Source organism: Sturnus vulgaris, chromosome 4 (assembly GCF_052056855.1).
Source record: "Sturnus vulgaris isolate bStuVul1 chromosome 4, bStuVul1.hap1, whole genome shotgun sequence".
Taxonomy (NCBI): domain Eukaryota; kingdom Metazoa; phylum Chordata; class Aves; order Passeriformes; family Sturnidae; genus Sturnus; species Sturnus vulgaris.
In genome coordinates, this window is record NC_142246.1 from 32,898,506 (window position 1) to 32,922,505 (window position 24,000).

General features: G+C 34.1%; 1 protein-coding gene across 26 annotated transcripts in view; it reads right to left on the reverse strand.

The window, feature by feature from the left end:
- Positions 1-24,000, reverse strand: part of TENM3 (teneurin transmembrane protein 3) — a 1,293,899-nt gene that overhangs the window by 451,678 nt on the left and 818,221 nt on the right. For all 26 annotated transcript variants that reach the window (XM_088163549.1, XM_088163548.1, XM_088163550.1 and 23 more), the window contains one exon: positions 3,935-3,976. The gene's annotated coding sequence lies outside the window, so the exon portion shown is untranslated. The remainder of the gene's footprint in view (positions 1-3,934; positions 3,977-24,000) is intronic.

Consider the following 24,000-nt stretch of genomic DNA (forward strand, 5'->3'; position numbering starts at 1 on the left):
CTCACATTTGCAACTAATATGCCAAACAGTTCAGTTTTGTGCAAAGATGATAGAAATCTGTAAAAATATACAAACATCCATCCAGTGACATGGTAATTGCTGTGAGAAGATGACAGTTCAAAAGACTGAGTATGATACCTGTTCATTTTTTTGAGGACAACTTAAAACAAATTATTTCCTCTGGCATGCCTCTCTACAGCTCATAAATATAGGTAGCCTGACAAAAACTTGATAGCAATGTTCAAGAATCATATCTACATTTAAACAGTAATCACAGAGATGGCTAATTGTAGAAAAACAGGAAAGCAAACCACAAAACAAAAGAATAAAGGATGTGTAGTACCACCAGGGAGATGGGCCTACCATCAGCTGGGAATTAACCTCTGACTCTTATGAACAATACCTCTGTCTGTGCACAGGTCCTTGTAAGTTACAACAGGAGTAAGTCACTGTAATCCTTACCTACTAAAGAAAAATTCCATGGATGTCCAAAAAATTTATACAACACAGTGGAAATGATAAGCTCTTTGTATTGGGTGAGAACATTGCAATCTTAACAGACACTCAACACTCATGTACATTGTCACGAAACAAAAATAAAAGTTGTGCCAATAATAACTCCTGCCATAAAACTCTGTCATCAGAACATGTATTAAATATAGAAATCTCTACTAAACCCGCAGCCTTTAACACAGCATATACCACCATTTGCCTTTCCTGAATACAATTAATACAAAATGCTAGTATTTAAGCCAAAGAGAAGTCGAAAACAAACGATCACAAAAAAAGTCATGATAAAAACTGTGAGCAAAGACTTTCATTGAAATTAATGTTATTGATTTTAGCTTACTATTTACCACAGTAAATGCTCATAAGATAATGGTCTGGAAGACAGGGATTTAAATATATTAAAAAATTGCAGGACTTTTTTTTCATGCCTTTAGTTGAGGTTTCTACTGAGGACTTACACTATTGGGAACTGCTGCCAACTGCAGAAACACAAACTTATGGGGAATGCTACAGGGCTTACTTGGCCAATGAAAAGACCTGGAAGTCATTATGAGGAGTACCAAAGAACCCCAAGAAAAACCAAATGCATCATCACAGGACAGCTGCTGCACCAGCAGCAAGAGCTCTGAGGGGTTGGTTACATCTTTCAGGGTACATGATGTGTCAATATTGTACCAGCCTTGGAAATCATTTGAAGCCATTACTTATTCATGGCTTTAGGTTTAATGATGTAGAAGAAGGAATGAGTCCAATTGTATTTAAAAAAAAAAAAAGTATTTGTGAGATCTTGTATGGGAGCATTCATTCATCAGGGGATGCCAGTCAGATGGAAGATACAATGGCCTGGTACTTGGGGATCATAAAAAAATTTTTAAATTACCTTTTGCAAATAAAAACTGATTTTACTTAGTGTTAAGATGCATGCCTGTGTTGCTGTACTCATGTGGTTGATATTGTTCCCTTTACTGAGCAGGATACAGTAAGTAACAAGTGAATTAGAGAAAGCTGCAGTAGGGGATATTTAGATTTGTAAAATCAAATTGGATTATTTTAACCTGAAACGGACAGTGGAAGAGAACATTTTACTTTGGTCCATTTAAAAAAAAAAACATGCTAGTTTTGGCTTTCAAGTCTTATCCAGGGATACATTTGTGTTTCTACATAAAAGCAATTCCAAGCAGCAGCAGGTACAGATATTACAAAAACAGTCTTTTAGCTTCTCTCTCATAGGAACATTATAGAATGCAAATTTGTGTTGGCTATTTTAGTTTAAGTACTTATTCCAGAGTAAAAGAGAAGCACCATCAAATAGCTGAAAAAAATTAGAAGATATGACCATTGCTCCCAAGTTTCACATATTTTACTAGAGGACCCTTCTACATCCCTTCCAAAGTGGAAAACAGACTAAATTAAATTCTAAAAGAAGTAAACAATTAAAGCAATGTATTTCAGTAGTGTAGATATTGTGATCACACATCTGCCAACCAATAAATATTCTTTCTTAAGTATTCAGCTGAACAGGAATTGTATATACAACTTAGAATAAATGGAGCATACCTGCAGATCTCTACATCTACTTTCTCATTCTGAAATGAGCATAATCTAATCTAATAATACTTGGTTACAAACCACATTTGATTAAAACCAAAACAAATTTAAGAATATATCTGTAAGTATATTTAAAACTATTTGAATAAATGGTATTCTGGACATTTATACTGCTTTTTTCTCTTATGGCCACAATAAGCACAAAAGTAAGATTTAACTTTTCTGATTTTGCTAGGAAAATCACATTTAGAACCTACAAATCTTTGTTAATAAAAGCTATTTTACCTACCAATGCAAGTTCTAAGCTATATTCTGACAATAAAACAATAAGGATGGCTAATACTGCATAGAGGAAGTACATGAAAATTTTCTGTCCATTCTAGACCTATATTTCAATATTAATTAGCTAATATTAAAAAAAAAAAAAGAGCTGGTCAGTCATATAATATGGAACATTAGAACTGCAAATATCTTTTCTTGGTAATATCTCTTATCTCACAGTTTCATGAATGAGATACCATACTCCTCCTTACTTATTCAGTCTTTTTGTCAGACACGGAAAAAAATGTATTACTCAGCAATTACAGGACACAAATTAAATATGACAACATAACTAGGAAATGAGAAAGGGATAAAAGCTGGCAGAAAAAAGTCTGGTAATGAAACCTCTAGTTCTGACTAAGTGATACAATATCTAAAGCCTTTTACAGGGTACAGAGATTTTCATTCTTTTACATAGAATGGGAGAAAGTGAGAAGGGGAGGGGGCCAGAGGAAGAAGAATCTGTGGTCTGTAAACGATCAGCACAAAAAATAAATTATGGTCAAGTAACTGAACTTTTCTGATGTGTAAATTGAATCATTCCCACACGCTGATATTTTATAATTAAAAGACCCTTTTCACTGTGGGAAATTTTACTGAATTTTGTATTAAAAGAAGAAACAAACCATCAATCAGGAGGAGGTAGGGGAACTCAAAGAGCTCAACCTATTAAACTTGAAGAGAGTAGTTGAATTCTGAATGACTTGCTCTAGGAAACTGTAGCTCTTTTAAGGCAGCTACTGTAAAAACATTAATGAGCAGAACACGTTTCTGATCGCTGTTCTAAAATCTTTTGTAGTCATATAGAAGAACACACACTCCATTTGGTGTCACAAGATGCAGAATATGGTTGTAAATGAACCCTTTTTGTGAGGTTCACAAGCTAGAAATTACTTGACTTTGGTAACCATTGAGAAAAATCACTGAGCTAAAAACCAAAGGAAGAAAACCCAAACTCCAAGTACTTGCTCAATACAGTGCAGTCGCTGGGTATATACTGACCAGACAGATTAAGGTTTCCTCACAGCCAGATTGCTGACAAATTCAAACATTTTTGAGTGGACACCATTTCAGAGTTTTGGGACAGTATGTGCTTTCAGCTGAGTTGAGATCATGGTTACAAATTGCATTTTCAAATCTAAAGAGAGGCATCATAAAAAATCATCACAATATGGCACACACAGGCAACACTAGCTCCTTGCAGAAACTTGAGAATGCTTGTAAGAGATTTAATAAGTCATTTTCAGAAATTTATAATTCATTCAAATATGTTCTATCCTTGATGAGTCTGGTAAACAGGGTGGAGAATTTATCATCCTGGATATTCCTCCTTGAACAAAGCACTTATATCTGTTAAAGTTTGTCCTCTGTGAATTTCTCCCTACTTATAGTTTTGGTGTGCACTGCTATTGCAGTAACAATAAATTAGACACAGCAGCACAAACTACTGATAATGGACAAGTCAGTAGAAGACTATATATACTTGTCAGTTAGACAATGGTGTGCATTACATAGCTCCCACCAGAGCTTGAGGCTGTAGGATGTTTCATCTTACCTTCAGCTTTCCATGTGAGTGGTTCTCTAATGAGCCAGGAATCTGCAATGAGAACAGATATGAAGATTTTGGTCAAACATTTTTATTTTTGTAATTGTTTAATCATCATTACAGAATACCACAGTACTTGTCTCAAATCAAGGATATGATAGATGAAAATATTTCCTCTTCATTATAATTTTCTTCTTTGCATTGTGATATATGATGTGCTCATACACTGTGTATCTTTCCTAAAATCTAAATGAGATGCAGATTATCTGTAATAAAATATTTATTATAGCTACTGCTGGACTGATATGTTACTACACTTGTAAAATGCAATTTTATTTCTCTGAACCATACGGAAGAGTTGATTGCATGTTGAATACTAAATGTAGAAGTGGCATTTTGGAGATCCATGCTCATTGTACCTCATTTACTTTCACATATGATTCCTTCAGGTCACACATGAAAATGTTCTTTCCTTTCTGCCACCGTGGAAAAGAGTATTCTGAGAATTTAAGAGAAAGGTCTACCTAACCAGCACAGCTGACATGAATTTTCAATTGCAATTTTGTTGATGTATGAAACAGCAAATGTACTATAAATCCCACTGCTATAGCTTTGCAAAGCCAACGTATTTAACAGTAATAAACATAAAACATATGGAAAAGATAATGATTTGCCACAAACATAAAGGCACTTAGAATATATACAAAGAGCTATTTTCAGACAGTATTTTTAATAAGCATTGCAAGCTTAGTGTTCTGGAGTAAACGATAAAATGATTTTCGATTTTAATAATCAGGAAGTTGGGATTATTTCACATATGAAGACGCAGCTTTAGTAAATTAAATGGATACGTGGAATAAAGCTTGTGCCACTAACAACAGTATTTGAAAATCCTGTTTCATTCTTATCTTTTTCACATTCCAATGAAGTTCACATTGGAACATCTGCCAAAAGGGGAAGCAGAAAAAGGCAAAGTATATCTTGCAATGAACAGCCACAATTTTTTCTTTCTAGAACTCCTCTTCAAACAAGAATCCAATCAGACTAGATAATTTTTCTCAGAGCCTTTAATGAAGCTGTGATTTTGCCAGTGATAAGAATAACTCATGATGATGGTTGGAATGTGAAAAAAATTGCCAACTTCCTATGTTTGTGTAAATACTTTTTCCACATGACAAAATGTTTTCATTTTATTGTGCTGTTAGCATTTAAAAAATGTGATAGGAAGGTGTATTTCACCTATATATTTTTTTTTATTTCAAGCAAAATAGGTCAAGTGTAAAAGCTAAGCATTTTCTGGGATTTTTTTTAAGGTATGTGTTCTACTGACTGACCCAGAAATTAGAAGGAGTATCAATATGATCCAAATAAGGGTAGTGTACTTGTTTTGTCTATAAGAGTTTTCTGGATACGATTTTCTTCATAGTATCTAGCAGCACACAAGGACTTGGAACACGACAGCTGACCAAAGGGATATTCCACCCTATGAGCTTGTGCTCAGCCAAAAAAGCTGGGGAAGGAGAAGGAGGAAAGGATGATCAGAGTCATGGTACTCTCTTCCCAGATAACTGTTATGCATGATGAAGCCCGGATTTCTTGCAAATGGCTAAACATCTATCTGCTGATGAGAAGCAATGAATGAATCCCTTACTTTGCTTGTGCTCACAGTTCCTGCTGTACCTATTAAATTGTCTCTATCTCATGAGACATCTCACTCTTATCCTTCTGATTCTCCTTCCTGTCTCACCTGGGGAGAATGAGTGGCTGCATGGAGCTTGGCTGCCTACCTGGGGTAATCCAGAACAAGCAGGAGAGTGATTCTATAATATTGTTTCCAAATTCCTGATGGGCAGAGATTAGGAGGATAAGCATCCTATTTTTAACTTCTGGAAAACAGGGTAAGTGCTACATCAGATCATAAGACTGATTTGCTCTACAGCCTGAAAAGTGGGTGGATATTGGATGTGTGCCTCCAAGTTCTATCTGAGCCACAAAAAGCATTTCCTATGTTATCTGTAAATACAAAACTGGATAATAAAAGTCAATGAAAACTCTCCCACATTACTGAGGCACAATACGTCTCCTTAAATCTAAATCCTGGATTGTAAACATATTTTTTTCAAATATATGTGCAGAAATAAATAAAAAAGAATACACAGCTTCACTGTACATTCAATATAAACATGAAAGAAGATAAATACTAAAAATATAATTGTAGCAATGTAAGGGCAAAGTACTGAAAATCTAAGGTCTCAATACTAAAAATGTTCTAAGGCATGGTGAACAGTTACCACATCGAGTCACACCATGTGAGAAACTCTGTGTTTGGTATAAACACAACTACAAAACAAGCAGACTTGCACCTAACATCCCAACCGAGTGTCTAAACATTCTTATCTGTCATCAGAGTATCTGCACCACAGACCTTAACAAAGCCTGCCCTTGAATCCCAGACAGAAAAGAGCTTGAAGGCAAACCTGAAATATTCATCCTTGTGTTTTCTATTTACGTTATCACTTGCAAGAATAAGTTCTAAGGTGTGGCTTTACAACTGTCAATAAGGTATTTTAATTTAAGAAAAAGCAAAAACTTTCTATCTCTGCTCTCTTGAACATTTCCTTTTTCTAGATTTAGATGATCTTGTGCGCAAAATTCTTACCTTCATGACTCCATTTCTTAGTGCTTAACTGTCCTGATTCACTTAATGAGCATTTCTGAATATATTCTTAGCATTGCATACTTGAAAGTCAAGCTTGGTGACACTCACTGCCAACAAATTTAACTCCCTTTGATGCTCTGATCTTCATTTACTGGAGCAGGATCAAAGAGTGCTGCCCTCAGAAACACAGGAAGGAAAACTGAAAACAGCAGCCAAAATGCAACAAATAGCAAGATAGGCTCATCCCTGATCAGCTCTAAGGTGCTCAGATGTGGAATTCATCACTTTCACCTGATTCAGTCCAACTAACCAGTGTGCTGCTTTTAAAAGGAAATGTACTCTTTGGCAGTTAATCTACAGCAGCTCAGCTCATGCACAGGCACTCACAACAGACCTGGGAAAAGTCTCCCATCATTGTGGAGGGCACTGGTGTGTAAATAAATGAACCTGTTCTTATCAATTTCTGCAAATGGCCAATCTTAACTAGAAAATTAAAATTGCATTCAATTTTTCCTGACCAGGTTTTGGAAGAAGACAACAGAAATTATTATATGATGACTGTGGTTTAGGCAACAGGGCAGCAATAGCACTGCCTCTCCTCAGATGCCTTTCCAGAAGGCAGCAGTCTCAATACATATAGAACATTTGGAGTTAGGCAATGGCATCGTTTTCTAGTGGACAACTAGACAGTGATTCTTGCTTACCACTCATCACTGGAATATTTATTACATATTTTCAGATGGAACCTTTCATCCCAGGGAGAAAATGGAAAACAGAAGGGATGGAAAACATCAATTCTACTTCGTGTAAAAAAAAAAAAAAAAAGACTCAAAAAAGCTTATAAAACTTTACTGCTGCCTGTCAGATAAAACACTGAAATGATCCAGCACATCCTATCTGTTTGACTATCAACTTTAAAGATCTACCAGCTTGGAACTTGAGTGATTATATTGCTATGTTAACATCTAAGAGAAAGCATATATTGTTTTGAACTGGAGAGGAATACCTTGCACATCAGAAAAATAGTTTTCAGTTTCAGGACAGTGAACTGCAACTTCATTCTGTTTTACTCAGTTATATGTTGAGATAAAAACGGGTAGTGAGTTTTCTCATACAAACATTCTTTCTCTGCCTCTGTTGATAAGGATTCTTAAAAACCCAAAGTAACAACGAGTCAAGTGTTTGTAAATTGGCAAGTTAGCATAAGACAGAGCTGATGTTGTTATCTAACAATCTATGGCACAGAAACTAAGCAGGTAAGTACCTTCTCACAAAATGGGACCTTCTACATAGAACAAGTTAGAAGGAACATAATAGATAGGGCTAGACACTGATCACCAAACCGAAGAAGCATCCTGACTACTTCTGTGAATAGTCCTCTTTTCTAAGTTGTATTTAAGCCTTGCTCCTAGATGTAGCTGGAAAAAGTCCTGAGCCAAAGATAATGCAGAACATTTTTATTTACTAGTTTATTGAATTGAATCATTGGCAAATTGATCCACAGTTCTTAGTAACAAACTAAGCCAAAAATTGCAGTTCTGTGGAGAATAAATAACATCAGATTCTCAGAATCAGCCTCATCAGTATGAATGGATGGCCCTTACAGCCTGTCATGGTAAGCAATGATCTGTTGCCACAATGCCAGCAGTCAGGAACCAGGGACCACAGTGGTAATAGAAGCTCTGATGTGAAGGACTACCTAAAACCAAATGGCAGTGATAATCTGAGGTCTAAGAAAATCCACCCAGGTAAAATTCATGTAAAAATTACACCAAAATTAAAAAAAATATAGACAGATATTCTGTGCAAGGTGCTTCAGGATGACCCTGCTTAAACAGGGACCAGATGGCTCACTGCAGCCTCTTCCAACCTTACCCATTCTAGGACTCTGTGATATCTGTCTATCTACCCATCCATGGATGTATAAGACTATAATCACACATATAGTTCATAGAACAAACATAAATGGAAAAATAAGTATAAATACTATAGCTATGTATAACTAGCTATTTATGTCTATATATTTGTATAAATCTAGTTTTATACATCTTCAAATATAACATACAAGATTGTTCTGTACAAAATTCTTACATTGTTGTTTGTGTGAAAAAAACAAACACACTCTGTAGCCACATATTTTTTTATAACCTTGTCACAGTAAAATGCAATGACAGAACAGTATATTAGTAATTATGATTTACCACCTTCTACACAAAACCACATTTTTTATTTAATTGCAACAGAAGTATATCTATATGATCTCTATGGAACTTCAACATGCTGTTAATTAATTTGGTTATTAACAGTGATGTGCATTCACTAGAGCTCATGACACTAAATCTGAACAGTTTTGAAAGACAGCCTTGGAATATGCAACATTTTAACCTTAACATGTAATTACTTAGAAACTATGTACTTCACTGATGCTGCTGGGGGTTTTTCTTAAAGGTTGTTTAGTGCTTTTTCTATGTCTATGATATCCTTTTCCACAGAAAAGACTCTTAACATATTATTTTCATGCTCACAGTGCTACTGGTAAAACCTGCTGAGATGCTATGAAGATGCCAGCTACCTGTCACACATGCTTAAAATAATTGGTATCACAGGAAAAGTAACACAAGAAGAAGCACCATTAAAGAACAGGTCTCTCTGAGATATAATGCAAAACATATGTTAAAAATACGTGTAATAATTAGAGCACTGTGCATCTGTCTTCAAACCTGGCACAGCTGAAACTATTTGTAAGTATGAAGTTCATGCTACAATACTGGCTCTTTTGAACAAAAGATCTCTTTCTTCAATATATGTTCACCCATACCATGCAAATTCTTCACATTATTCCACACATAGTCCATTATCCAAACCAAACAGGAAAACAGACTATATTTTTGCTATGAAATATCTACCGGATTTTTCTTAATAGAAAATAAATAGTAAAGCATGAAAGAAAAAGAGGGTAAAGATAAAAGATATAGAGCACAAGAGATATTTAATTGCTTAAATTATTGTGAACAAGACTACAATAATTTATACACTTTTATTAGCTTTTCAACAAAGCTCTGAATAAGCATAAACCAAAAATGTCCCTCATCTTTTCAACATGGATTTATTTCTTAAACAGAAGAATTTTTTTTCTGTTTACATGGAATACAAATATTTTTGCTGATGATGCCATTATCTGGAAAGGTTTTACATGCAAAAGTCGATATATATTCTTGAAAAGTCAAAAGAGGATTGCATATGAGAAGGCAGTGTTGAGGAATACAAAGACTGCATCTTTACATTCACTGTATTTAAGTTGTATCATTATAATTATTAAATACAAAACTATATTTTCGGCCCCTCCCTTGATAGTGTTTCCTATGGATCATGATGAATATTCAAATGAAGCTGAGAACAGTCAATGTGCATAGAAGGATATGATGAGCATATATGACCATACATTACCACTGAATGCTTAGCAGAATAAATTTTGGCAGTTTTAAGAGAATACATTTGAAAGCCAGTTGTCAGAGAACTTTAGTATTCTAAAATCACAAATTATTGTGAATTAAATGGCATATGGCTTTTAAAGGAGCTCTGTTTCACTGATTAATCAAATACTTTTCCAATAAATTCCGAGATTAAATTCTGGCCCAGTAAAAGTAGTGCTATTAAGAAGAGAGAAGTAGAAGCTGAAAATCATGTTTTGCAATAGCAGTACCCCTGCTATTAACCCCAGTGCTGATCCCAGCCCAGGTATGCAACATTTAGTGTTTTTTGTCCCCTCAATCCAGCTTCTAGCATCTCCGAAAGTGGTACATTGAATATGAACACACAGTAATTAATTCAGACTCTTAAGTGGTATTCTAAAATGTTAAACTCTCTTCTTCCACTCTAGATTCACAAGTCATAATTTTTCTATTACACCTTATCTATGTATTATGTATGACATCTACTTAACTATTTCTATTGAACTTATAAATTGTACAGAACTACAAATTTCTTTTAAATCATTTTATTAGTGTTGTGTCATATATTTCTACCAACTTTGCAAGTTATGCAGAAATATAATCACTGTCTGGTAGGTGATCAGGTTAATATTAGGTAAGTTGCAATTAGGGCAGAAAATTCTGTAAGTACTGCTGTCATATATTTTAGAAGTAACTTAAAAGTCTCAAATAAATAAAAATTAATTACAATAGAATGCAATTTATTATTTTCAAAGATTTCTTGCAACAGATGTCACAAAAGTAATATCCAAGTCTAAGTTAGTTTTGAAATATGCAAAGTCAATGTAGACCTCGTTCACTAAGCCAAAAGATAACCACCCTAGGCTAAACCTGTGTGTGGTTTTGGATGCAATGCTCTTTGTGCTTCTTTTTATTTTCAAAGTCTTTTTAGGAAGGTGTAAATAAGTGAGGATAAGAAAAGAGGGCTAAGCCTTTAAAGGTTTTGATGGTCTGCTCTTCAACACCTATAACTGGATTTACTGAAAGAAACCAAGTGAGATATTTAAAAAGCTTATGCGGAACCACAAACATATGCCTCAAGCATACATTTTTCAAATCAAACTTTCTAATAGTACTTTGCAAGGATGTAAATCTTGTTTCCAGATTATTCTGGAAGTTTTGAATAAAATATGTAAAAGAGGGTAGGCCTTTAAATCGAAGAACTGCTTTGGGGGAAACTAATGCTCTAGGCAAATATGATTACTGATAGAAAACAGTGGAATATAACTGCTCTTGTCAACCTTGGACACTTAGTGACTAAATATTAGGAAAAAAGTCAATATTACACTAACTGTGCACTTAACTATGGTGTTTCTGTGTTCACATGGAGAACACAAAAATCAATTAATTGTGTGAGAGATACAATCTTTTCAGAATTCAGCCAATGCACTGATTTATTAATGCTATTGATTACACTGAACTAAATATGTAATAGGAAGACCTGCCATGTCAAAATGTAGCTCACAGTTTCCAGGTTAAAGATTTGATTTTCTTCTTTATCTTTCTTTTCTTTATTCTTGAGAACAACTCTACTAATATAAATTGGAATTCTATGAAGAGATCTATGGCAGTTTTATTTCTACAAGTCTGCAGAAAAGTGCTTGGTATTGCCTTTTACTTTCATACTTAAATATTTATATACAGAAACCCCTTTTCTAAGATCTGAGACAAGATGGACACAAAATATAATTGCAATTAGAGATATGCTGAGCTTCCAGAAAAAATATGTCTGGAGACTAAGTCATGAAGAATACCTGCTGATTCCTAGGTAGTGTAGGTACTTAACTCACCTGCATGCTGTGCATCTAGTTACTGTTTGTATTTCACAGGAGAGATCTATTACCCATATCAATAGTGGGCAACCAATTATAACCAGAACATATTACTTCAACTATCATAATATATTAGGTTGCAAGTGGCATATCATGAACATGATCTACAATAATTAGAGCAAACTGACAGCAAGTTATGCATGTGTGTGATTCATCAGAAAACAACATTACATGCAAAAAATCAACGTTCACTGCCACATTAGGCAGGCTGGAGTCTCCACCTTCCCCCTGCAGTTTGCAGTGACAGGAATACCGAAGACCAACTTTCATTGTTTACACAAAAGTACTAATGCTTCTGCTTATGAATTATGATTTTTACTGGCAGAATTTCTATTCTCCTAATGGCATATATACCTTGTGTACATCTCTAGGGCAAAACACATTATCATGAGTAAAATACCAATAGAAAAGAAGGCAAAAATGTAGTGTTCGTTTCAGTGCAGAATACATCTATTCTGAAAAACTTCTCACAGACTATATCTCATTTATGTCTTCTTATCGGTCTGAAATAGTTCAAAAAACTCATGTTTCCTGTAAAACATAGCAAAGTCTGATTAATAATTTTCAATACAATTCAATTAATGCAGGGCGAGAATGAACATGTTCAGCTGGAATGCGGAAAAACAACGATATTTCAAAGGATTTTTTGACAAGATTTCTTGTTATGTGTACATCCAGCATTAGAAACCTAATACAGGTGTCTGTGCACTGAGGTATACAGAAAATACATTGGCAACAAAGCAATTACAGTCGGTGAGGCAATCTCTACTAAATCAAATTGAACTCTTTCATCATCACTAAACTAATGGTGGTAGATACAGTCAAGTGCCGTCAGAAGATCTCATGTACCTTATATTTCTCTTCCTATAGATAAGATAGAGATTTCTGTAACTAAAGGTAGATAATTTAGTAGATTTTCTGATCTTTATATTTTAGTCTTACCAAAAACAAGGGTAACAAGCATATTTGAAGAAATACAGCTTGATTTCTGGATGATTCTTTCATGTACTTTTGCATTTCAGGTATCTTCAAAAGACAACAGAATTATTGTTCCATGGCATAATTGGCAGGGTATTTAATTTTGCTTCTTCATGTTGAAAGATAATGTATCTTTCATTATCAGTTTGATTTTCCATTGATATTAAAGATTTTCTGCTAATCTGAATGAACTGCTTTAATGTAACTATATAATAATATGTAACAGAGAAGTTCTGAAAATGCCACAATTCTACCAAATTTAAAACCCACACAAAACCCCCAGAAAACCAATAGTACCTCACATCACTTCCAGTCTGAAAACTGGAATTTAGGAAACAAGTGACACCAGAAAGTAGAGTGCATAGAAATGGAAGGATCAAAATTAAGACAATTCAGTTTTAATACTCATTGGTGCCTATTTTGTAGGCAATTTTTCATTTTGCTACATAGTAATATGGAAAAAAATAATCTGTCCAGATCCCAAGTATACTCCATGTAATCATAGAATGGTTTGGGTTGGAAGGGATCTCAAAGAATCTAGTTCCAACTCCCTGCCATGGACAGGGATGTCATTCACTAGATCAGGTTGCTCAGGGCACCATCCAACCTGGCCTTGAACACATTCTTCCTTATCATGATGATTTTAAAGATATTCTATTTTCCTTTCATAAAGAACAAGAAATTAAGAGATTACTTATTTCAATTGCATAGCATGGCAGTATCAGGGTGGCAATTCTATGTCACTGCAATTTGTCATTTCTTACCTCAACATTACTAATTAAAGGGTACTTTAAAAGGTCCACTGTTACTGTACTGTGACCTCCTTTATTAAAAAGGGTATTGGGAATTTCTCTGAGAACATATAATTCAACAGTCCTCTCTGATAAGCTGTTTCATCAGGGAAAGCTATTTGTCTGAAACAGATGGGAACGGTACATAGAAGAAGAATGAGTGAAATTGTGTCACTATATATAACACAGTCTGTGTGGGAATAAAACCCCCTTTCTATACATTCAAAACAGTGGATTCTAAACCCTGCTTTAAAAAAAAGAATATGAGACTAATTGTGGCTAGTTCTCTGAAAGCATCAGCTTGCAACCCCAGTCAGAAAAACAGCATTAGAACATTGAAAAGTATTATCGGCAAAAAAAACCCACTCAAACAAAAAACAGAGCAGGAAACTTTTTTTTTAATGCAATAGATCTACACAGTTTATCTTCATGTTCAACACTGAATTTCTGATCACTATATTCACTATAGCTTAAAAAAAAAAAAAAAAAAAAAAAAAAGGAAGCGTTAAGATCTAGGAAAGAATATAGAGAGATTTTGAAGTCATTCCGTATAAGAAGATGGTGGAATGGACCAGAGTTTATCTGCTTGAAAAGGAGATAATTGAAGAAGGATTTGATAAAGGCCTATATGAATATATAAAGGGAATCTTCATTACTATGGTATTGGAATAGGAATCTTTCAGTTCTAATACTACAAGAGAGGTTCTCAAAAACAAACACAATGGTTTCCTAAAGAAAAACCAAAATTAATTGTGCAAGTCACCATCACAAGATGACACACTGCAAAAGCATGAATAATACTTCAAAAGATCTAGTGGACTCATCAATACAAACTGAGCACAACCTGAGTCTGACCTCTGACATAACAAGACTCCAAGCCACTGCCTGCCCTGTGGTGGGAGGGCATACACAGGGAAGAATTGCTTGGATATGCTTCTTGTACTCTTTCTTTAGAAGTCTGACTTTTTCTACCCAATGTATTCATATCTCATGCACCAAAAGCTAGACTAGAGAGATCTGCCCCTTTGTTTAATAAAATACCTGTTTTCTTTCTGGAAATAGGAAACACAGTAGCCCTCATTCATCACCATTAGTAAACAGATAGGATGCCACATTAACTGAGCTCACTGTAATAGAGGTTAGATACGAAAAGAACTGTCTAAAGGCAAGATAGCTGACAAAGTGGTGAAAGCCAGACATGGATGAGTTTCTCAGAGCCTGATTTTTCAGTTATGTGATTTAATATTTTCATTAGCGGTCTTGCTAGGAAAAATAATAGAAGCATGCTGATGACACTTATGGATGACACAAGTAAGCAGAGGTGCTCCAATACAGAAGACGACTGTTAGATCATACAGGAAAGAGTGGATGACCTTGAAGACTGGTGTAATAGAAATGGTATGAAGTTTACCAATAAGCAACTCAGGATTAGATATAAACAATATTTCTGTTAGGAACTAGAAGCTTAACATCTAGAAACAGCAGAGAAGAATCAATTATAACAGCTGATTTCAAGACAACCATACACCATGATGTAACACAGTAAAAGCTAATAAAATAGTAAAGGCTAATACATTCTCAATCTTTTTGACTTACACTTTCAGTTCTCTGTTTTATCCTGAAACTTCCATATTTGATGTATTCAGATTTTCTAATTTTAAATTGCAAAATAACCATCTCCAGTGTCATCAATAACCCAGTAACTCTTTGCTCATATAATCAGCATACAAATATAGGAAATATTTCTTCGGCTGTAACAGACTACCATCCCTGAAAAACGTATTTTTCAATACTGAAAAGCTAAAGAAAAGGCAGATCTTATGAATGTATAAAAAATGCTGATCTTTTAGAGAAAAATCTGAAAGTCATATAGAAAATAATTTACCATCTGGAATACTTATGGCTCCTTATGCCATTTGCCTTGGAATGCTTTTGCTTTCATAAGAAAATCCCAAGACTTATTTTCTAACGCTAATTTATTTTTCAATGTCATCACTTTGAATTGTCAATTCCATTATGACAAGTGATTTTATTCAATAAATATTAGATGCAGAAGTCTAAATGAATTACAAATCACATCACTGAGAGGCAGACAACATACAATTGGTATGCCATTTGCATGTTGCTTACAAATTGTGAAAGTTCCCCCAAAACTTCTTGTGAGAACTAGGGAGGGCTCAGGTGCTACTCTTCAAGAAATCTGATTTATTTCATGGAATTAGCTGCACACACTTGGTCTGTTCTTGTACTCTTACTATGCAACTTCTACCGATAATGGCTTCGGAAAGATATTTCAGCAAAATCAGATACCAAATTCAGCATAGTAAAAGTCAGAACTGAACACCTAAATTTACTGATGGAAACTCAAATCCTTCCTCCATAGTGTTGTGTCCAGAGTTTAGCTTTAGGACCAGGAAGTGATTAAGCCTTGAATGTTAGCAAAAAACCCCAAGAACAAGCTAAAATTTTCTAGTTCTCAGGGCAGTAATGAATTAAACTTTCAAGGAAGTTTGTTATAAAGAAGACTGAATGTTCCTATGAGACAGATCTCATTTAAAAGTTGCCTTAAAAGTAAAGATTTAGTAAAATTTCAAACATGTGTCAAAAAAAATCCAGATACTTCCTTTGTTTCTTTGGCTTATTGTAATTTATAATAAGAATAGACAAATTCAAACCTTCATCTTACCTTAGAAGAAAGAATTGTACATTTGTTCACAATACCCTGGCACTACCTCAGACTCTAACTGAATTTTTCAAGATGAACTGTCAGTCTTACACTTAGGGTTTTTGGGTTCTTTTATTAATGTTTTTTTCTTCTTCTCCATTGTTACCAAAAAATAGTTCTATTGAAAAATACCTTGTAAGCAGAATTTCAAAAGTGTATGTATTATAGAGCTTAATATCAGATTTTTATAGTGTAATGAAAACATATCTACACACATATACACAGAAACTTATGCACAATATGTAGGATGGTTTTATCCTGACTTACGGTAATTTAACTTAAAAGATTTTTTCACCTTCAGTTTAACAATGTTTCAACTTCATTTTCATTTGAAAGAAAGTATTTCAGCCATGAAAATTACCAGCTGAAGTTCTGTTGATTTTTGTTATTAATATGAGTATGAAATTTGTCTCTGATTCAACCTTTAAGTTTTGTTATATTGGTAAACGAATTATTGACTATTCTCAATGTAATTAATCTTTTTCCTCTAAAAAAGAGATAAATTTTCCTAGTAAAGGTCAACTCAGGATAGCAAAGCAAAAAATACCTTCTGAAAAATCACGTGGGATAGGTTTGTAATTCAGTAGGCTGAAACCTAATCAACTTGTCTTCTGTAGCACGAAGTATAGACTCAATGAAAGAAAGTACCCTGGATGAATTATCAATAATTAAGTTAATGTGATGTAATACAAAGTTACCAGTACACTTCTGTAATAGGGATTTTTTTTTAAAAAATTGTACTCTTTTAGATTTGCTTCATAAAAATACTTCAGGTGCCCAGAATTCTTTACAATCACTTTGAATATAGTTTCATTCCATGACTGTAAAACAATTCTAGACCTTATATCTAGACTTGATATCATGATATATAACTGATACACTACTTTAAAAATAGATAACATTCTATGGCATTCTTCAAGTAAATGCTTAAGAATGAGAAGTGATACCAAGTTATTTTAACGGTATCCAAAGTGAAGCTGAAGTTTATTTTCAACTGATTCCTCTGAATCAGGGATTCATTCTTCAGTGTTTACTATTTTTCCATCACTAAATTCTGTGCTTTTCTGAGGAATTGCTATCAAAAGACAAGCTTTAATTTCTGAAGAAGCCCAGACTCCATTAAAACTCTCCATATCTGTACAACTTTAAAGTAATGCAGGGCTTTTTTCACGGTCATAAATTTGTATGCAATCTTATTCTGAGCAGTCTTTATAGTTTATTGATTCTTAGACTGTGTGATGATGCTGGTTTAAAATTGAACTATCCATCCAGTAACATAAATTAGACATCAATTTGTCTTTTGTTTATTGCAAAATATTCATATTGAATCTTAAATGTATTTGGAAAAACAAGGAGCATACTACAGTCTAATCTGCTAAAGCCACGCTTAATGGTTTGGCTTATCACATTCTGTGTAAGAAAATTTACAGAATAAAAGAATAGCCCCACAGGAATGCTGTCAAAACGCTGGACATATATTTGCAAACTTTATCAGATCAATAAGGAATATTTCTGAAGACAGTAGAGTGAGGAAGAGCCTCTCTTAAACTTCACACATGTAAACTGCTGGCAGCTCAGCAAAAAGACACCAGAAACTCAATGGAACAGCCAATAGAGTGATTTATATATCTCCAGAGGTAATTCCAAAGACCTAGAAGAGGAGCTTCCCTCCTGCTATCAATTACACAGGTTCTCCCATTTATATCAGGAGGTGGAAGAAAACTGTATTTAAATTAGAAGGTTGAACCTAGATGTTAAAGTCAGACAACTACCTGTGGATGACACTCTTTTATTTTGTTCTTAATATTCCTTGAAGACTCAAGCATTATTTCATGGACACTCTATTGACGTTAGAGACACAAGTAACTGTTCTAGGAAATAATTAATTTGCTATGTCTAGAGCAAACTTCCTTTTCACAGCACAGCTTAAGATGGTATTCTGTCTTTTTTAATTATCAGCTAATCAGCCAAAGTACAAGTGGCCCACACTGCTAAAAAATACTAAACATTTTATCATTCAGTATGTTTGTATGTAACAAATGAAGAGAGAAAATATGAACATGGAAAATCTAAGTGCAGGATTCCAGGTTGTAGTTTCTTAAAGACATTCAATGAATAAAGTTTAACACCCATAGTCAGGAAAAGAAGAAGAAAAGAACCAACTAATATTCCCCTTCCCCCTCCCCAATAAAACCTTATCAACATGCCTATTAAGACAATGAGAAAAAAACTAATTAAAGTAAATTAGCTTAATGTGCACAAGCTGGATAAAGACAGATCACTTTTAAAAATCCAAGAAGATAATAGTACCCATTTGGGATATGTTTTTGGCATTTTTCATATAAATTGGACAGTTTTAGAGGATAAATATGGTTAGAGAAGTCCTTACAGGCAATTATGTCTTTACAGTGCTGGTGGCTGACATCATAAAAGTATAATTTTAATTGCTATTAATTGTGTTAAGTCTACTTTTATTGAATACTTAATGCCATCTCTGACAGTTGTTGTAATTTATGTACTTTAATGAAACTTCTTAGTAGAAGTTTGGACTTCAAGGGTCATTGCCACTATGTTCAAAAAATGGCATTTTTATCAGCTAGGGAAGTGCAGGTTATTAAGACACTGGTTTTTGCTTTCTCAAAATTTGTTCATTTTCATTAGCCTTATATGGATGACTAGAAAACCAATCTCTATCTCATGTTTTAAATGTATCAGAATTTACTAAATATTATTGTAAGAAAGTCTTATGGCATAGTTTTCCCATATGAAGCAACCTCTCTGTTTAATAAGGAAATAGAATTAAGAGAAGCTGATAAACGACTAAATGACACCAATTCACATTAATATTTTGCCATTTGGGAATAGAAAATGGTTAAAAAAACCCAACACCTTGAAATCTCTTTGGTATTCAACTATAAAACCACCCATGACATTAACTACTGAATAGGATTGTCTCCTGGAAGTTTGACCCAAAGATTTGTGAGCAGATAAAATAGCAGAAGAAATGCAAAATATTAACCACAGAAGAAGTATTTAACAATGTAATAGTTAGCAATGCAGAGAAAAAAATGTTAGTAACTTTACATTTCTGTACTAAAATTCACATTGCTCTACTGCCAATAGTTGTAGGTCTTCATTGCTCCTGTGATTAGCATTATTAAATTATGAGAAATTAATTTATCTCTATCAGTGCTAGTTTCAATATTTGTGAATTAGTAATTGGCCCAGTAGCACTAATGAGACAATATATCTATTGTGGCTCTTCTGTCTGTTAACATGCCTATTTAAATTAGAGCATCATTATATACAAAATAAATTATTGAATTGGGTAGGAATGTATCTCAAAGAATTTCCAGACTCTTTGGAAATCCTAGACTGCTCTCAGCAACATGCAAGGCTTACTTAAGAGAACAGACTACGAAATAGCAACAAAAGAAGGAAAATTAGACAAAATATATCTCTTTTTTTCTGGCCCCTATCAGAAGACATTACAGTTAAGGTGATACTCACTGATGAATCTTGTAGCAGAGGGTTTTAAGTAACTGTGGACTGAGATTTTTGTGTGCTAGCTCCAAAGAGCATAGACAAATACAGCTGTTAGCTATTTGCCATCACATGCACCTGACTTTCACTGAATCAAGTCAAGAAGTCTTACAATTTGGTTTTTGCAATCCTGCAGGTGAGATCTTTTAATTTGGTCCTTATTCTAAAATTACGTGAAATTTTCACAGTTAATTTTTAAACATCTAAGGAATGAACACCTGTTGCTTTGGTTAAAAAAAAGCACCACCAAAACACAAAAACCCAGAAAATGTTAGAAGGTTGGAAAGCCAAAAATATCTAAAAGTTGAGATGCTTTTACCTGAAATCCAGATGAAATTTATATTATTTTAAAAATTAAAAATATTTTAAAGCTCATTAGAGCACTGGTAACTTGAAGGCAATACTTTGTAGATGTAACAAGTGTTCTACATTTTTTGACCTATGGGTCATTGTTTTATAGATGAATCTCACTACAAAATACATGTACCTGAGAGCTGTAATACAACTTAGAGTGAGCTCTAAGATTTGCATGAAACCAGAATGTTTGATAATGTAAAAAATATTATTCTAGGAATACTCAGTTTTAAGGTGACTCTTAAGAGAAAAGGGTTATTTCTGTTTTTCAGAAAGAAATTTTATTTCTTTATGAGTTATTTAATGACTCATATTATGGATTTGTACTCAAAGTGTTTAATTCCAAATTCATCTAGGAAACCAGTTCGTTTTACTTTTTAGTCCATATCTAAAGTAATTTTTACCTATTTTTACCATTTACCTTTTTTTACATTTTTACCATTTTTACCTGAGGACACAGGTCACCACAGATTTCCTATTCTTGAACTGCTTCATTATGGCAGTTGTCTTCATATTAGTGAAATGAACATTAATGTAGGATAAGACAGTGTTTTTGCAACACATAAAAACAGGTATTTAATAAAACGTTTTAATTTGCTTCAAATGCTTTTATGTTATTTGAGCAGAAGTTTTATTTCAACCAAGTCTTATTTCTCCAAACAACATTAATCAAATATGCTGGAAACAGAGCGGACTCTATCATTAAGCCTCCCCTCTTCTTCCCTGCCTCCAAGAGCATTTCCATCATTTTGTCGCTTTATTCCTTTTTCAGCCTCTACCATATTTTCCTTTTTTCCTCCCCTCAAACTCTCTCTCAGTAATGTACCTATTAGTATATCTTCCATTTAATAGCTGCACATTTATTTTCTATTTATCAAGTGTTTTTGTGAACCATCCCCTTCTCTATCAAGTCTTTCAAAAAAGAGGCTATTAGGTAATGCTTATTGTACATAAATGCTTAACGGAGTAATTATTTTTATAATATGAATTGTGGAAACTACAGTATTTTCCTGGAACTTTTCAAAATGGAAGTCTCCATTGATTCTAACAAGTTTTACACCATTTTTGTTTTTTGCACTTACATCACGTGATTGGCCCAGATGATCGAATTTTAAAAAAATATATATTTCTGAAAATATTGATTTCATGACATATTACAGGCAGAAAATTACATGTGAAAAAATCTGTGTTAATCAGCGTCAGGTTTTTGTCTCATAAATCTAAGGACTTACAGTACAAAGTTGCTCCTATTGCACATACTCTGGAAACCACTTTTCTGTTTTAGCTATTTGAGATTTTAATTTTTATCTTTAGTTTTTATGTGACACTAATGTGGGCAGTTATGAGAAGGAAACAAGACTCATGTGAAGATGACAGACAAATTTTCTTTTGCAGTCTAAATAAATTAATTAGGTTTTGATTGACTATATGGATCACAGTTCACTTCCTCTTCTCATCCACAGAAAATATCCTCAACAAAAGTAATAAATGCTATCCCCAGCATTAAAAAAGTCCCATAATATATCCAGGATTTATGTCAACAGAAAGAACAAAGCTAAGAGGTGAAAGAAATGTATACAGACAATAGCCTTGCAATCAAGTTTTAGAAACAGGTATTGAGAAAAAACTATACCCAAGCTGTAACATTTATGCTATTTAACTTCTCCCTGGGAATATTACATCTTTTATTATAAAGGATTGTAGGGAGATAAATCCAAATTTTGACCTCCTAGTTCAATTAACCTCTCAATTATATTGCTAATTTAAGAATAACTTGACTGAATCAAATGGATTTATATTAAAATTGATGTAATTGGAGGAAGAATAAAATACTGTAGTTGTAACATCCACAGTAAAAGCCAGTAAATTCATGTCAAGGTCACAAGTATTGCTACTGGAAATCATAAAAGTGGAATGATCTTCCTCAGTCATGGGGTTTTGTGTATTTGATGGTCTTTATTGGAAAAAAATGCAGGACAATCAGGTAACCTTTACATATAAGAGAAGACAGAGGACAAGGACTAAGGAGAGCATGAGGGAAAAACTTTATCTAAGCGACCTGACAGAATAGGAATGGTACAAGGGAACTGGTGGAAGACCAAAACAGAGTTCAGAAAAGTGAGAAAGGATTAAATGGAGCCCAAGATACTTTGTGAGGATGACAGAAACATGAAGGGGATGAGAGTTAGGAAAGGCAGACTGGCAGCAAGTAGTATTTTAATGGTAGTAAAAATGTACCAATGATAAAACCATAAAACATGACAGAAAAGGAATTAATAAAAATATGTGGGTTGACCTTAAAGGTGTGTTTGAAACACAGGAAACAGGAAAGAAAGAGGAGCTCAGGAATGACTAAGTCTATATCTGAGGTGCCTTACAGCAGTGGGGAACTATTCCATTTCTAACACACTTGACTGAGTTTTTGATTTCTAGAATATACAGGGTGTTACAGTGGAATGTAGAGAAAAGTTCCTTATATAGAGACACTCACTGCAATACAGCTATGTCTTTATTTTTCTGATGGAGAAGGAAAGAGAGCAGATTTTCAGGAAGGTATCTTGATCCCAGGGGATGCTGATCAATAGACAAGTAGAGGTATGTTGGAAACAAACCACCTAAATCCACTCAAATGTCTAACTTAAAGTATAATTGCTCCCTTTATACTCTGCTCTCTGCTTTTTTTTTATTCAATCAATTGCCAAGAGAGGTCTGACTTTTATTTGAACTGAGATTGCTACATTAAAGTACTCATGCTCTTTTGCAGACAGACCAGGTACAGCTGCATGGTGCAAAACGAGGTCCCACTTCCTTCCCTGTGCCCTCCACAGGTCTCACAGGTCCCAGACTTGTGGGGTTCCCAGGTTTACCTGCATATGAGCACAAGGTGTTAAAAACAACACACGGGACATGCTGCAGATTCTGCTTGTGGTGCAGTGAGAGGGACGGACATGGAGCAGTGCTGCTGGCTCCCTTTTCTTGACAGCTCTGGGATGGTATGAGATTATATTGCCAGTGTGGAGGGAATATGAGACACTGAGAAAAATCCTGAAGGTGTGTTGATCAGCAGTATTTCAGTAAGTAAGCCCAAATCTTGATAATTCTGAAAAGAGCTGATTTTACTTTTTTTTTAACTTTATTTTTAACTAAACAGTTACTAGGTTACTCAGTCTCCACATGGCAAAATGATCAAAGAAGGCATTACTCAATATTAGGCAGTAAAAATAAAAATTAGAAGAAACATTGAAACCCATCGTGCTTCCTCTTTCTTCTGTTTAAAATCTCTAGGAAGCAGAAAAATCCCAGCTTTGTTCTTTGTCCATTCTTGAAAAGCCTGTCAAAGAATAGAGCTGAATCTTCAAAAATAATAAGATAAACATCCATAATAATGATAACAAGAGCATGCTGTCATGTATCTTTCGTGAAGCATAAAAGTTTAGTACATTATTTAAATGCTTGTTTATTGCTTTAGAGATGTCATTTCTTGATTTTGCAATATTCAAAGCCTTCCAATGTTATAATTTTTTATTTGCAATGTTTTTCTCCCATAATCTTTTTATTTCCAAGACTTGTAAATGCAACCACTAGTTGCCATGTTTACATGGCAACTTGCTGCTAACAGAGTGATTACTAAGAAGATAAAAAGAGGCAGTGTTAGTGCTTCTAGGACTGACATCTCTAACTGAGGTTGTCCACAGGATAGAA